This window comes from Lampris incognitus, chromosome 9, assembly GCF_029633865.1.
Source record: "Lampris incognitus isolate fLamInc1 chromosome 9, fLamInc1.hap2, whole genome shotgun sequence".
Classification (NCBI taxonomy): domain Eukaryota; kingdom Metazoa; phylum Chordata; class Actinopteri; order Lampriformes; family Lampridae; genus Lampris; species Lampris incognitus.
The window spans coordinates 31,461,295-31,475,686 of record NC_079219.1 but is presented as its reverse complement, the minus strand read 5'-3'; positions in this window follow the sequence as shown (position 1 = coordinate 31,475,686).

Genomic DNA, 14,392 nt, shown 5'->3' with positions numbered 1-14,392 from the left:
GTATAAACATGGAGTTATGTCAGGTGTAGAATGAGTGGTTGCTGGTACTGATAGAAATACATTCTGTCTCCGAAATTACCTGTGCCAGACACACACACACACACACACACACACACACACACACATACGCACGAGTTTCGCTCACAATCTCCTTTGATAGTCCTCACAATATACAGCGAAGGATTGGCAGTTTCATTTCGGTACAGAACACACAAACAGAGATTACACTGAGGGTGAAATGAAACAAAGGCTGTCACTCCAATAATATGATTATAATAATCTGAGGCAGTGGATATGAAATGGAGTAGCCTACGTTAAACTCAATTTCCCATCTGAACTGTCTCTGAGTAGCTAATGCAAGTGAGCTATGGCCACTTTATCCATCAAGGAAAATTGAGAAAAATAGATATTAACAATCAATAATCAATCAATAAACACAAATGAATTGATGGATAGATAGATTATTTCCTCTTCCGGTGTGGGAAGAAGGCAGCGCGAATTCACGTTTGCGGCGGCCTCACGCGGTATCGTCCATGCAGTCAGTGTCTTTGTCCACGTCTGCGTCTAAATTTGTGTTTTCGTTTGATGGCAGAGAGAGCTGGCGCTGGATCGCTGGGGGAGCTTGGTCTGCTACGTCCTGTGGGCCCAGGGACCACGACCCTGCCTGGAGCTGTGCCCGAAGAGGTAACGGTGTGACAGGATGCGGACGCGGGGCAGGCTAAGCTAACTGCTAGCCCATGCAGACCGGCAGTTCCGATATAACCGAGGGCGGTCTGGCGGCGGCCTCGCCTAGCGTTGACTGTGTCGTTGTGGGGAGTGTGGGGAGGTGTGTCAGAGGTGTCTGGCTGGGAGAGCTGGCGTTGGATCAGCTGAGGGAGCCTGGTCTGCTGCGTCCTGTGGGCCCAGGGACCACTGCACTGACCGGAGCTGCACCAGAAGAGGAAACATCGAAGGCGGTCTGACAGGACGTGGAAGCGGGGCAGGCTAAGCTAACTGGTAGCCCATGCAGACTGGCAGGCTGGCGTGGAGTTTGCATGTTCTCCCCCTCCTGCGTGGGTTTCCTCTGGGTGCTCCGGTTTCCTCCCACAGTCCAAAGACATGTAGGTCCGGTGAATCGGCTATACTAAATTGCTCCTAGGTGTGTGTATGTGTGTGTGTGTGTATGTGTGTGTGTGTGTGTGTGTGTGTGTGTGTGTGTGTGTGTGTGTGTGTGTGTGTGTGTGTGTGTGTCGGGATGGCCTGGCGGCCTGTCCAGGGTGTCTCCCCGCCTGCTGCCCAATGACTGCTGGGATAGGCTCCAGCATCCCCGCAACCCTGCAAGCAGGATAATGGTTTGGATAATGGATGGATGGATTTGTTAGTTTGGAAATAAGTGTTCTTGTAGTTCTTGTGTTTCTGTCTTTGTGTTGCACTGCTGTGGGCTGGGGGACACGATGTTTTGTTTCATTTCATGTGCACAATTGCATGAAATGAAACGACAAATAAAGTGCCTCTGATCCTGATTCTGATAGATAGATAGATAGATAGATAGATAGATAGATAGATAGATAGATAGATAGATAGATAGATAGATAGATAGATAGATAGATAGATAGATAGATAGATAGATAGATAGATAGATAGATAGATAGATAGATAGATAGATAGATAGATAGATAGATAGATAGATAGATAGATAGATAGATAGATAGATAGATAGATAGATAGATAGATAGATAGATAGATAGTCCTAGAGGAGGACCATTGTTTAGCAGGACACTCCCAGCTGATAGCAGACACCTGATCTCAGTCAATGGGATTGTCAAGCAATGAAGAAATTTCATGTGAAATATTTTCTCCACAAGAACACTTATTTTGTTCATATTTAATTAGAGTGGGGGAAAAAATCACATTCCACTCATTCTTCATATCATGTGCAAGCATTTAGCAAATGATGTTGCAGGCAGCGTATTTGTATGTAAAGACTGTTGTTTGGAAATCCAGACCAGCATTTCTTCTCTATCTAATTTCATCCTATGATAAGCTCTTGCTGAGATATCGCAGAAGAACTTGGTGAGAGATCGCAGTTCACCTCAAGTGGTTTCAGCAGTGGTGAGTGTCAATCTCAGCATTAGGTTAAGGACATTGTTATATTGTTTTGTTTTGTTTTTGTTGTTGTTTTGTTTTTCCTCCCCAATTGTACCCCACTCTTCCGATCCGTCCCGGTCGCTGCTCCACCGCCTCTGCCGGTCCGGGGAGGGCTGCAGACTACCACGTGTCTCCTCCGATACACGAGGCGTCGCCATCCGCTTCTTTTCACCTGACAGTGAGGAGTTTCACCAGGGGGACGTAGCACATGGGAGGATCACGCTATTCCGCTCACCCCCTAACAGAAGCCCCAACCGACCAGACGAGGTGCTAGTGTAGCGGCCAGGACACTTACCCACATCCGGCTTCCCACCCGCAGACACGGCCAATTGTGTCTGCAGGGACGCCCGACCAAGCCATAGGTAACACGGGGATTCGAACGGGCGATCCTCATGTTGGTAGGCAGCGAAATAGACCGCTACACTACCCAGACCCCCCACATTGTTATTTTAATTAAATAAAAAAATCACTTAAATCTCCACACTTCTCTACGATGCGTAGCTTGTAAGAAGTAGGATTGTTTAACTGTTAAGGCTGTAATATTTAGGAGCCACCGAGGGCAAGAGGTACTTTCATATGAACGGCCCCCTGCCATCTTAACAACTGCAATTTCAGGTTACTGGCCTAAAAATCTTAAATGGTAAACATATGCTACTCTCTCTCTCTCTCCTAAATACTTCGGTTTTCTTACAATGTGCTGTCGCTCTCTTCCTTTAGCGCACACACACAATAGCCTGGCAACCTGTTTTTCTTTTCTCTTTCTTTTATTCATCCGTGCTCTACCTGTTTGAAGTGAATGTGTGTGACATTTGGGCATGGCACAGTGTGAACAGACAGGCCATCACCGGGACGAGGCTGTCGGCTGTTTGTTTAATGCCCTGCCTACTGTGAAAGTCTCCCTGGAACAGGCGCAGTAAATATCCCCATTGATCCGGAGGCAGGGTGCCCTGCGATGATGTAGTGGTGAAGAGCCACAGAAGTAAATCTAACCGACAGTAATCCAATCCCATTCTCAAGGCCCTGGGATCTTAGATAGGTGCTTTAAATCCAAAAGTGTACCTTTTTTTTTTTTTGCACAATTTCTCTGCCTTTGTTCTTCTCGGTCCTCTAGTTTTGTTGTTGTTTTTTTGGGGGGGGGTGGTTCTTTTTACTGCCATGTCTTTAAGTCTGGAATCAATCTGTTGTGTGCGGAATTGCTGCGTCGACCACGCCGTACCTTTTATCAAATATTTTAAGAGCCGTAATAACACCGCGTGACCGAGTCTCGCTCTCACGGCAACGTTCTCCCCTCATTCACATTCCTTCGCCGCTCTAAACTCTCAGGTATTCTTATCTAAAATGCAAACATGTGCCATCCTCAAGTACAAAGGGAACAGGAGTGGGGAGAGAGGTGTTGGTGACACCATTCCCGAGCGTAATTGCTATTCTCTGTGGACGGTAATACCCTTTGTGGAGCAATGCACTGGAAACTTTGAATCCCCATTAAGTTGGAATTTCCCTCTGATGGCCAAAAGCTGCCTACCTAGCGCTGGACCGGTTGCTTGGCTGCTTCGGCAAGTGTTAGTTTTCACACAGGGCCCTCAAGATGACAAAGTTACGCACTCCAGATCCCCTGGTATAGAATTATATAGTTTACAAAATCAGATTCTTTCCTGTATGGATTGTTGAGAGTTACCCGAGCAAATTTGCACTTTAGCTCCGCGCACGGTTTTTGCACATTATCTCACTGGGTACAGCAGTACGTGAACGCTTCTGCATCGCTTACCAATGTAGACAACTGTGGTTTCCATTTCACATTAGAATGTAATGTAATGAACTGGACTGCATGTATCGTCGCTTACAGGGGTATCACTTAACCGCCAGTCAACACAGCACAAAAGAGGTTAAATGAAATCTGGACAGTTAGGGGGGGGGAAATCGCGACACGATAAATTACAGTCAGTAAACTCGAATTCTAATGAAGTAATCCTGCTTTGGCGACATCAAGCTGCATGAAATCCAGAGCCGGAGTGTTTACGACGACGCTGTGTTTGTGTACCTGTGTGTGGTGTGTGCAACGGTGTGCATTTGTGTGTTTTCGTGTGCGTGTTTGCACAATTCCCCCCTTACACTGAACTCAGTGGTGCATTTCTCCTCTCCACGTAAGAAGAAAATGAGGAGAGGAAAACCCCTTTGACTTCCGATAAACCTCGCAGGCCTCCATACCAACAAAGGCCTTTATTCATCAGGGCTTCTGGAGAGTCTAGATGTTCAGAAGGGTTGAAAGACTTGGTCTCAAACAGTAAAGGTGAAGGTCAGGTGTATCATGTGCACTTAAAAGGTATAAAAGACATATAAAAAAAAGGAAAACTGGGGGAAGAAAAGATGTTTAAGAAAATCGATAAACACGTGAAACGTAGTGGTGGTTCACCTCACAAGGAGCACGTCATCAATTAAACAAACTCGGAGAACGGGCCCGATTCATCAGAGGCGGCGTGGATCAGCTATTGGGTTCAGGCTTCGACGTGACAAACGCCGGACCTCCTCTGTGTGCCGGAGGTTGCCAATCGATAGAGATCATCGTTCTGATGTGGCCTTTTATCTCACAGCTAGCTCCCTGAAGCCCTACATTATTCCCCGCACAGAGGTCCCCTCAGAGGAAGGAGGCGTCCACAACCTCCGTCCTCACAACACAAACATTACTTGGTCAAATTGTTTTTTGAGACTTTTGATGGAGACCTCTGCAATTTGAAGATTTCCATCAAAGTGGTTGACTGTCTGTTCAGATTAAATTGCTTGATATTGTTGGTTTATATATTTATTTATTTTTTACATTGTTGTTAGGATGTGTCCGAGGCAGATAGATTTTCATTTATGCTTCCGGAGGAACTGGATCCTCTCAATGCAAGCACGCTCTCCCTCAGCCATACTTATTCAAATGTGTCAAATCCAGCTCAGAGGAAAGCCTCCCGGATTGGTATTGATCTGCACCATCATGGAATTTTACACCGATAATACTGTAATGACTTACTGTAACAGTCCAATGATTAGGCTCCACTTCAGTCACGTGGCCAAGGACAGCTTCCTCATTATCAGAGGCCATTATGAGAAAATGGAGTTTTCCAATTGAGTTACGGAATGATAAATATTGACTTATTTCAGCTTTAATCGGCTGGCTTAACTATGTTATTTGTATATTGGCCCATAGACTTGCCAGTAATTGCAATGTCTTCATGACCATTATGAGATACTGTTTTGAATTATTTTCATCTCGCAATGTCTTAATGTCCAGACTGTGGTAAAGATGCAGCATGTGGCCCATTACACGACAATCTCTCTGTAATACAGTATCCATAAAGGTCATGTATATTGTCAAATATACTAAATGTGGCTTCTACCAGAATTTTTTTTTTTTTGCTTTTTGGTAGCACTGCTATATTTTCTTACATAAGTGTAGATTATCACTCTAACACCCTTAACCAGACTTGAGCAGAGATCCGTCAGTATTATACACTGTGTGCATAGATACACACTGGCAGCAACTCTGTAAACCATCATTCATTGTGCATTTATTTTTGTACATATGATCGGCATGCATGCCTATACAGCAGGCAATTGAAAATAATTATAAAGGATAATTTATGTAGTGTACTATGCACACTATGTAACACAATTTCAAATTTCTATCATTATATATGAACATTTACTCATTGCAGGTGGTTTTTCTAAAAAAAACAAAAAAAAAACAAACATGCCAATCCACGTTAACCTATGCCTGTCTTAACACATTTTCACCATTTTACAGTACAGCTTTGTCAAATCTGTTTGGTTGCTCACAAGTAAGGAAATGTTACACCTGGACCCGAGTGTAAAATATGCATGGGCACTATCAGTTACTTGGGCCAGGCTTACTGCTGCTCAGAGAGGTTGAGGATATACCAACTCATTCCATGTTTCAATCATTACTGTCCTTGCATGGTTTTCCAACACTGATTTGAACCATTGTGCTGTTTCAGCCACTGTTCGGTGTGGGACATTTCACCTACGATGGTCAGTATAAGACCCCCTTCTGTTGTGTTGCAGTGGTCAGGGCAGACAGAGAGCCCACTGTGTGATGGGTGAATGACACACAAGTTATCATTCAGAGGCCACCCATAGCAAATATACAAAGGGAAAAAAAAAGATAAAGCCATCTTTTTGGCAGCTTCAGCAACGTATTCCTGACTGAATTGTAGGTTTCTGATGCAGTTCAGTAGTACGATACTAGTGTGTCACATTTTTGCCGGCGTATGTGAATTTTAGAGTTGGACATTCGTTGGGACTGTCAATGATCGACATGATAAGAGAATCAATATGAAAGCCTTCCAAGGCAGCAATAATCCATCCAAACTGATCACACTTAAAATTGCCTGGAGATATTGATTAGATTTGCAAGCCCAGAAAAAAAAGATAAGCACTAAACAAAAGCAATCAAGGGAAGCGAATGATTTTACCTCCTCCTTGACATTGCACATTCTCATAATTTCATGTGGAGACTATTTCTCCTTATCAAGAACTTCTAAAATATTCAAGTTTTCTGTTTTCTGCTGTCTTGAATTTCCCGAATATGATTCCAGTATTGGGAAGCAGAGGATCTAATCCCAGTTTCTTTCTGGCAGGCCTGCATGTTCATGCAACAGGTGACCCCTCAGAAGATGGCTCAGACACAGCGTGTGAGGCGGTGGAGAAGCAGCCATCTAGAGATGTTCTCATCACAGCCGTCTGAATGAAGATGTCAGGGAGAAAGCACTGCAGCTCATTGTGACCTTAGCAGCAATATGTGGGACAACGCTGTCAGTGATCACAGTAAGACCATTGCATTACAACTTATCATTTCCTCTGGCACTGAAATTCAAACTGAGGCTCATCAATAATGGACCCATGACCTCCCATTCACAATATCTCAATGGCAGATCAAGCTCTCTCCTTTCTTCTCTCCTTTCCCTCCCTCTTCCCTTTTATTTCAGTGTAATTCTCTTGCATGTAAATTCAGTACACTGACCACAGTCTCCATACTTAATGACCTAAAATGTCCAAGTCCCTTATTGGGGTTTTAATTTTCTACATAGATTCTGCTGTTAGTCTAATGCCACGTGAGTGCCCAGGAACCACTTTTTTCTTTTTTATTAAAACCCAAACAAATGATGACTCTGTAATGAGTTTTTTTTTTTCTGGAGCAATAAATTGTTCACCTTTGTCTCTGGGCAGAAGGATAGTCCTGATTATATTGGGCAAAGGTGTCTCGTGGATATATCTTCCATTCTCTCCAGCTAAATTATTAAAAACACTGAATGTGGTTAATTAATGTACATTTTCTTAAAGGTCAGAAAGTTCATTAACTATGCACCGCTGTTGACTGTACCCATGTTTGTGGCTCTGCACTTGTTTTAAATTTCCATTACTTATTATTGGGAAAAACAATTATTATTGGGAAAATAACTGCACAACCCAGATTACTATTTCATTTCAGGAACAGGAACAGGAACAATTTTTTGTCATTTCGTTCATGTACTTGCGTACAAAAAAGAAACGGAATTCTGTTTCCCCCAGCCCACAGCAGTGCGACACAAAAGACAAAAACACACATCCAAAATTTCCCAAACACGACACCACCAAAAACATACAAAATCAGAGAGAGCAAAGCAAAAAACAAAAACAAAAACAAAACACAGGTAACAACACAGTCCACTGACTGGAACTCAATCCAAAAATTCCACTGTCCAGAGAAGGAACGCCAGAGAGGATGAATGTCGGAACTGCCGGTCTGCATGGGCTAGCAGTTAGCTTAGCCTGCCCTGCTTCCGCATCCTGTCAAACCACCCTTAGTGTTTCCTCCTTGGGTACAGCTCTGGCAGGGCCTCGGTCCCTGGGCCCACCAAACCCAGCAGACCAGGCTCTCCCAGCTGATACAATGCCAGCTCTCCCAGCCAGACACCTTCCACACACCTCCCCGCACTCTACACGACGACACTAAAATACAGTCAACGCTAGGCTAAGCCACCGCCAGACCGGCCTCACCTAGCCTTTTTAAGGTGCCTATATTTGCACCATAAATAAAGTTGGTGTGCATCCGAGTCGTGCAAGGAGGCTGCAGTCGTCTACTGATGACTGGCGTACGTCTCTGTATCAGTTGGACTTTGTCTCCTCGGCTCATGTTACACGTTCACTTCAACATTTGTTCTGCAAAACTATTAATGGATTATGTTTCATAACATTTTCTCGCTAAGCCTTTTGTGCCGCTGCAGTTTGGAGCCAGAGACTCCATCAGGTTGCTGCTGGCAGGGAAACCTCTCAGTGCACAGCTCTCCTGCTTCTCGTTCCCCAAGCGGTGTCTTTAAAACAGAAAAAAAATCCATAATTACTATGACAGCCCTAGTATCTGTTTCACAACAATCTGCTCATGTCAATGAGCCTGATGCTGATAAAGATCAGTATTTTGATTGAATGAGTGCAAAACTACTCATACTTTACACAGGCCACTTTGATGCTAAACCATTTGAAATCATATCAGATGTTCCACAATGAAATGAACGCCCAGTCAACAGAGATGATTTCATAAAAGGGGGCTCTTGGGTTTCAGCATCATAAATAAGTCATGGTAATCCCATATTTCTCCGACTTCTTTCATTTGAGCTCGGGATGGAAAGAGGGCAGTTGTGACAAACATTGTTAGCGGAGCAGCGGGCCGCTGTGAGCCCCGGCTCCTCCTGGCTGCACAGTGGCCTTCAGAGGGGACGCTCCCAAGATACCTACTGAAACAACACACCTACCACTCACATACACACCACAATACCAGCATGGTCCCTGGGTCAGATTATAAATCCAAAATGCCACATCAGTTTGTTTTTACTGATGCAAGTTAGATAGAGGTCGGTGATGCATCTGCAGAGCAAACTGCAGTTTCTGCATTATGAAGGAAGTCTATCATGCTGTCGGAACCGCTTTTCAATGTAGTTTATTACATGCCATGTGTGGTAATAAGGAGGAGGAACAGGAGAATCAAATAATGAGATTATTATACAGTGTGTGTGTGTGTGTGGGGGGTGGGGGGGGGTGAGCATGTTTCTCTGCAAGATTTTTTTTTGAAATGGGTTGATTTATAAGTCATCAGTCCCCCTGCTGGGACCTCTTCCTGCATGTGCAATTTTCTGAAGCCCAGACATTTGCCAAGCAATAATTATGCTGAAGTTTTCAATTACAATCCTGCCATTTCATTAACAAAAAATGTTTGGCTATTGTATAATTAGATATATGAGCTTACCACCTACATTTAACATAGCCACTGCACAGCGGCCTGATGGAAAACAGAGAAGAAATCCAACATGTGTGTATTCACACTGGTTCAGTAGTCTACTATCAAGTACTATAACTACTATAAAGTACTATAACTACTATAAAATACTATAACTACTATATAGTAAGATCAGCCAGACATTACGAAGCAGGAGTTTTTCCTTCTTTTTCCTTATATGCTCTAATCTACAAAGATTAGAAGTTTGATAAAAGCATTGGAAATGTTGTTGATAATATTATTTTGCATTACTTGTAAGTGCTTTTAAATTGATATGTCTTAAAATGAGAAATGTCCACTGTCTCTGATGGTGCTGCATGCCATGAGACATCTTTACATGCACAACTTTGTAATTAAATTAAGAAAACAATCAAACTGTATCTCAAGTAAACTTTTTTCCCCCATTTCTACCGTCAAACTTTTTTAAGAGATTGTTTCACTCTTGGAACGTATAGCTTCATATCTCCCCTTTCTCTGTGATGAAATGAGCGACCCGTGTGTAATATTATATATAAAAAAATCAAGCCATCCATCACTGCGGCTATCTTGCCATCTTAAGTGGCTGTACCCGGTTACCACACTGGCTTAAGTTTCAGTTCAAGGCAACCCAATACAAGCCACAGAAACACTCCTCAGTCATGTCCTTTTGCCTGTTTCCTTTCCAGTCATTTGCTCCAGATTTCTGCTGGATGAAAGACTTATTCTGAGTAGGGAGCTGCACCAATGTGTTGCTGCTCCGGCTCGTCTACCAGAAACCCGTAAGCATTTTACATTTCAGAGTGTTTCTTAAATCTGGAAATCATCCTGTGCAATGACTCAGCCAATGCATTGCGTATTTGTTTTTAGCTCTCACTGTTTTCTCTGTGAGTAAGTAATCCAGGAGTGAGCAACATGTCCAAAAGTTTTACTCAATTTAGATGTGATTGACCTGGCGGACGCTGTTGCATCTGTTATATCTTGAGGATGGCCGAGCCTAAAAGAAGCGGCTGAAAAATAAGACAGACCTGAAGGGGGGAAGATGGGGGAAGAGGGATGTGATGACGTATGGGGAACAAAGATGAAGTCAGCGGGGGACAGGGTTTTAATCAGGCCGGGTTCTCTATTGGAGAGGAGCTTGTGGTGCTCAGTTGGACTGTAAACTGATCTCGGTCTGATATTGCACGGCCCTGTGACAGAATTATTAAACGCTCATCCTCTTAATGTAGCATCCTGTGTCACCTTTCACTGGCCCTTAGAAACACTTGTCCAGTAGACTGCCCTCTTTTCCCAAAGGTGGTCTGACATGAAGGAGACGGGCGATCCTTCACACCCAATCAGACAGTCTGACTGTGGCTTGTTAGGCTCAGTTGAGCAGGTTTGCCTTTCCTTGTGAGCCACTAGAACGACCGATATTCTGTCAAGATCAATGCCCAAGTGAGATATTAATACATTGCATATGTTAGTATGTCTGTTATGAAACGACTGACACCAAAATTAACATTTTAACAACTATAATACTATTTTTAAACAATTTAAACTTCAGAGAGGCATGGTTGAACTTGAATAGCACAATGGAAAAAGGGAAAATATTACCTGAAAACAAAATGGAAAAAAACATGTTGCTAATCTAACAAACGTAACAAGGCCAATAAAACGTGAAATATATATATATAAAAAAGAACTGAAAATAGCCATTGAAACAGTCCCAAACAATGACCGAAACTTAAAAACTGCTAGAACGACCATGGGCGGTCAAAGTGACCGTCCCCGGTTTTTAAACTCTATATTCTGTCAAGATAAACACCAAATGAGATATTAATGCATTGCATATGGTAGTATGTCTGTTAAGAAACGATGGACGCCAAAATTAACATTTTAACAACTACAATACTATTTTTCAAACAATTTAAAATGGCCGCTGTCCAATGACTGTAAATAACTGCAACGCCTCGGTGGTAGTCATGGTGCGTCTGAAACAGCGTCTGTAACCAGACATGTTGGCAATAATCAAAAATCAAGTTTAGACTATTACTCTACACTGGAGAACACTAGTGTGTTATTAGGCCAGAGCAATGAACTTCACGAAGGAAATGACGCGACCAAAACACGTCATAAATAGTGACATGACACGCACGATGACGCGCAAATTACGCGCGGTCATTTTGACCACTCGCAGTTGTTTTTTGGTAGATTTTTAGCTCAACTTTTTTCTGCGACTGATCTAAATCTAATTTTTACTCAAATATGTGCAATTTTTTGAGCATTCGGGGAGTGGCAGGTCTGTATCCCTTTCCCCCTCCCACAAAGTCATTAAACTTTGAAAATCCAAAACGGTCAAAATTACCGCTTTGGTTGTTCTAGTTTAAATGTAACTGCTGCTAAAACTAATTGACATGACTTTCTCTGTCACAATAAAAGGTCAAATTATGTATATGAGACATAATTTGCTGTCATTAGTGACAATAATTGTATTATGGTGGTCATCAGCTGCAAAAATGATCTCAAAGTGAAGTCTGTTTTTAAGGTAATTTTGATACTAAATGCGTTTTGCCTCTTTGCGCATAGTACCAAGATCCCCCAAGCCTCCGCTAATTACATCCATAATCAAATGCGTTTCTGTGTCTCCTTGTTAATGGCATTGATCTTTTGGAATATCCAAGCCTATATTCTGTGAGATTATTGGATAAAGTGAAGGGTGAAGTCTTTGTGACCCCAGAAAGAAGACGTTGTTGCAGACATAAGTGGGTATTAAATGGATATAATTGACAGTGACCCCTCCTGGCACCCTGTGCTGCTAAGGCCTCTGGTCCATAGATCATACAGGAGAGGGGATGAATTAACATGAGTTAGGAGTGGGAAAATTAAAATTAAGAGAAGGGAGATGGGCTGAGAGATGGATCAGCATTGAGCCACTGGGCTTATCATCTGATTGGGGCCAGAGAAGCCAGGCTGCACTGATGAGGCAAAATGCACGTCCATGTGTATAAAGTTCAAAATAACTGCCAACCTCACCTCACACTACATCTTTACCCTTTGGATTCTGACTGACTGTCTGAGACATTAGTTAGCTAACGTAGGAAAAAAGCCCCTTTCACTTATACATTCAGTAATATTACCGGAAGTATTTTCTCCGGGACCGCTCGTGGTTTTCCATGCTCACACGTACGGCTTCCATGCACAAGATTTCCAGACAGCATTTGTTCACACATGACACGACAGTGCCTGCTGTATCATTACATCCTGCTGGAGTAGATGGGCTTTATTTTATTGTAAACTCATGATCTCATCCTCTGCACCAACTGAAAGAAGCACTCTTTTTTTCTAGGTCAGTCCATTTTCTAAACATTTGTAAATATGCTCTTAGTTTTACTGATTTACAAATAAGTATCCTGCTTTAGACTCATACCTGCTTTAAACACGTCATGGATGCATTCCTTCTGATTGGTTCCTGGAAAAGCGTCTTAGGTAAGATTCAGTGTAACCCTTTGTTTTCTTATAGCTTTTGAGCAAATCATCATTGTAGCGGAGCATTTCCTTAAATGTTACCAGATCTTGGGCCGGCAAATTGCTGGAAGAACTTTTCCGGAAAATGGACTCCTGCTGACGTCCACACATGACCCTGATGTGGAAAACTAACTGAAGATTTACATGTTGTGCGTCACGTGTGAGAGGGGTTAACACTAAACTGTTTCTCTGATCTTTCTCATCCTCTTATCTGTGCAATTTGCGGCATCAACATTCTCTCATGCCCTCTGCCAATCTCTTCTCTAAGTACAATATATGTTAGAGATTTGGCAGTGATCATGTTCATTTATTGATCAGAAAAACTACCTCAAACCTCAGCTTGGTCCTTTGCAATGGACTGGGATGACTGGAGATCAGATGACCTCAGCCGTATAACATGTTTTGTTTTTTCACTATACAGAATACATTTTAGGAAAATTAAGTCTTACAGTATTTTTGGGATGTATCTGAGGGTAGATCACTATATTTCTAACACTACGATATATTGACCTCTCTTTAAATCCCAGTTTGGCAGTGGCTCCACCCCTGCACAGGTGGGTCCTATTGTTTTGAATGCTGTTTGGTTTATGCCATCCTGTTGGCATGATGAGGGTAATTGGAGTGTTGGTCTAGTGAATCAGTGCCAGCCTGGGTGGGCAGATTGCATATGATGATCATGTTCTGACCAGATGGCCGGCTGGCAGAGGGGCTTAGATTGGTGGTGTGTGCATGTGGGTTGCGTAAGTATGTGTATGAGAGTTGAAGTATTTGTGTCTGTGTCTGTGTGTGTGTGTGTGTGTGTGGGGGGGGGACTGTAAGGGTGGTTAAGTGGATATGGAAAGGAAACTGTATGACTATTTCCTTGGCTTGATCAAAACTGTGAAAACATTTAAAGTGTGTACTTGCACACAAAGATTGACAATAGAGTGCCTGAACTAAATTAAATAGTTTGATAAATAAGAATGGCGTGTGATATACCAGTGCTCAACAGAGAATAGCCTAGAGTTTTGCTAGACTCTTGTAAGATTTAGTGTTTTCACATTGCCACTAAAAGGTAGACCCCATGGGGTTGGCCAGTCGTATGTTCTGTCTAAAAACCAAGGCACTTGGAAATGTATTACTTTGGAAGATGACAAATGACTGCAGCAAAGTTTTGCACATGCGGCCGGATAAAGTTTATCTTTAGGGCATGTGCAGCTGCCAACAGCACTTCCAGAGAACTTTAATCTTTCCTTTCAGAAGCTCACCTCCTATTTCTGTGCTGGGGACTTGATGGGAGGCAGACCGGGGGTGTTTTGACACCAGTCTGAGGAAACGATCGCAACGAGTGGGTCTGCCGCTACTGCTGCAACACTGCAGCCTGTCTCCCATGCTTCCCGCTGGCTGTTTCTCCACAAGCTAGCACCATGGCTACTTAATTACAGCTTTAAGCTTTGGAAAAAGGAACCAGTCTGATTGGACAACTACTTCCTG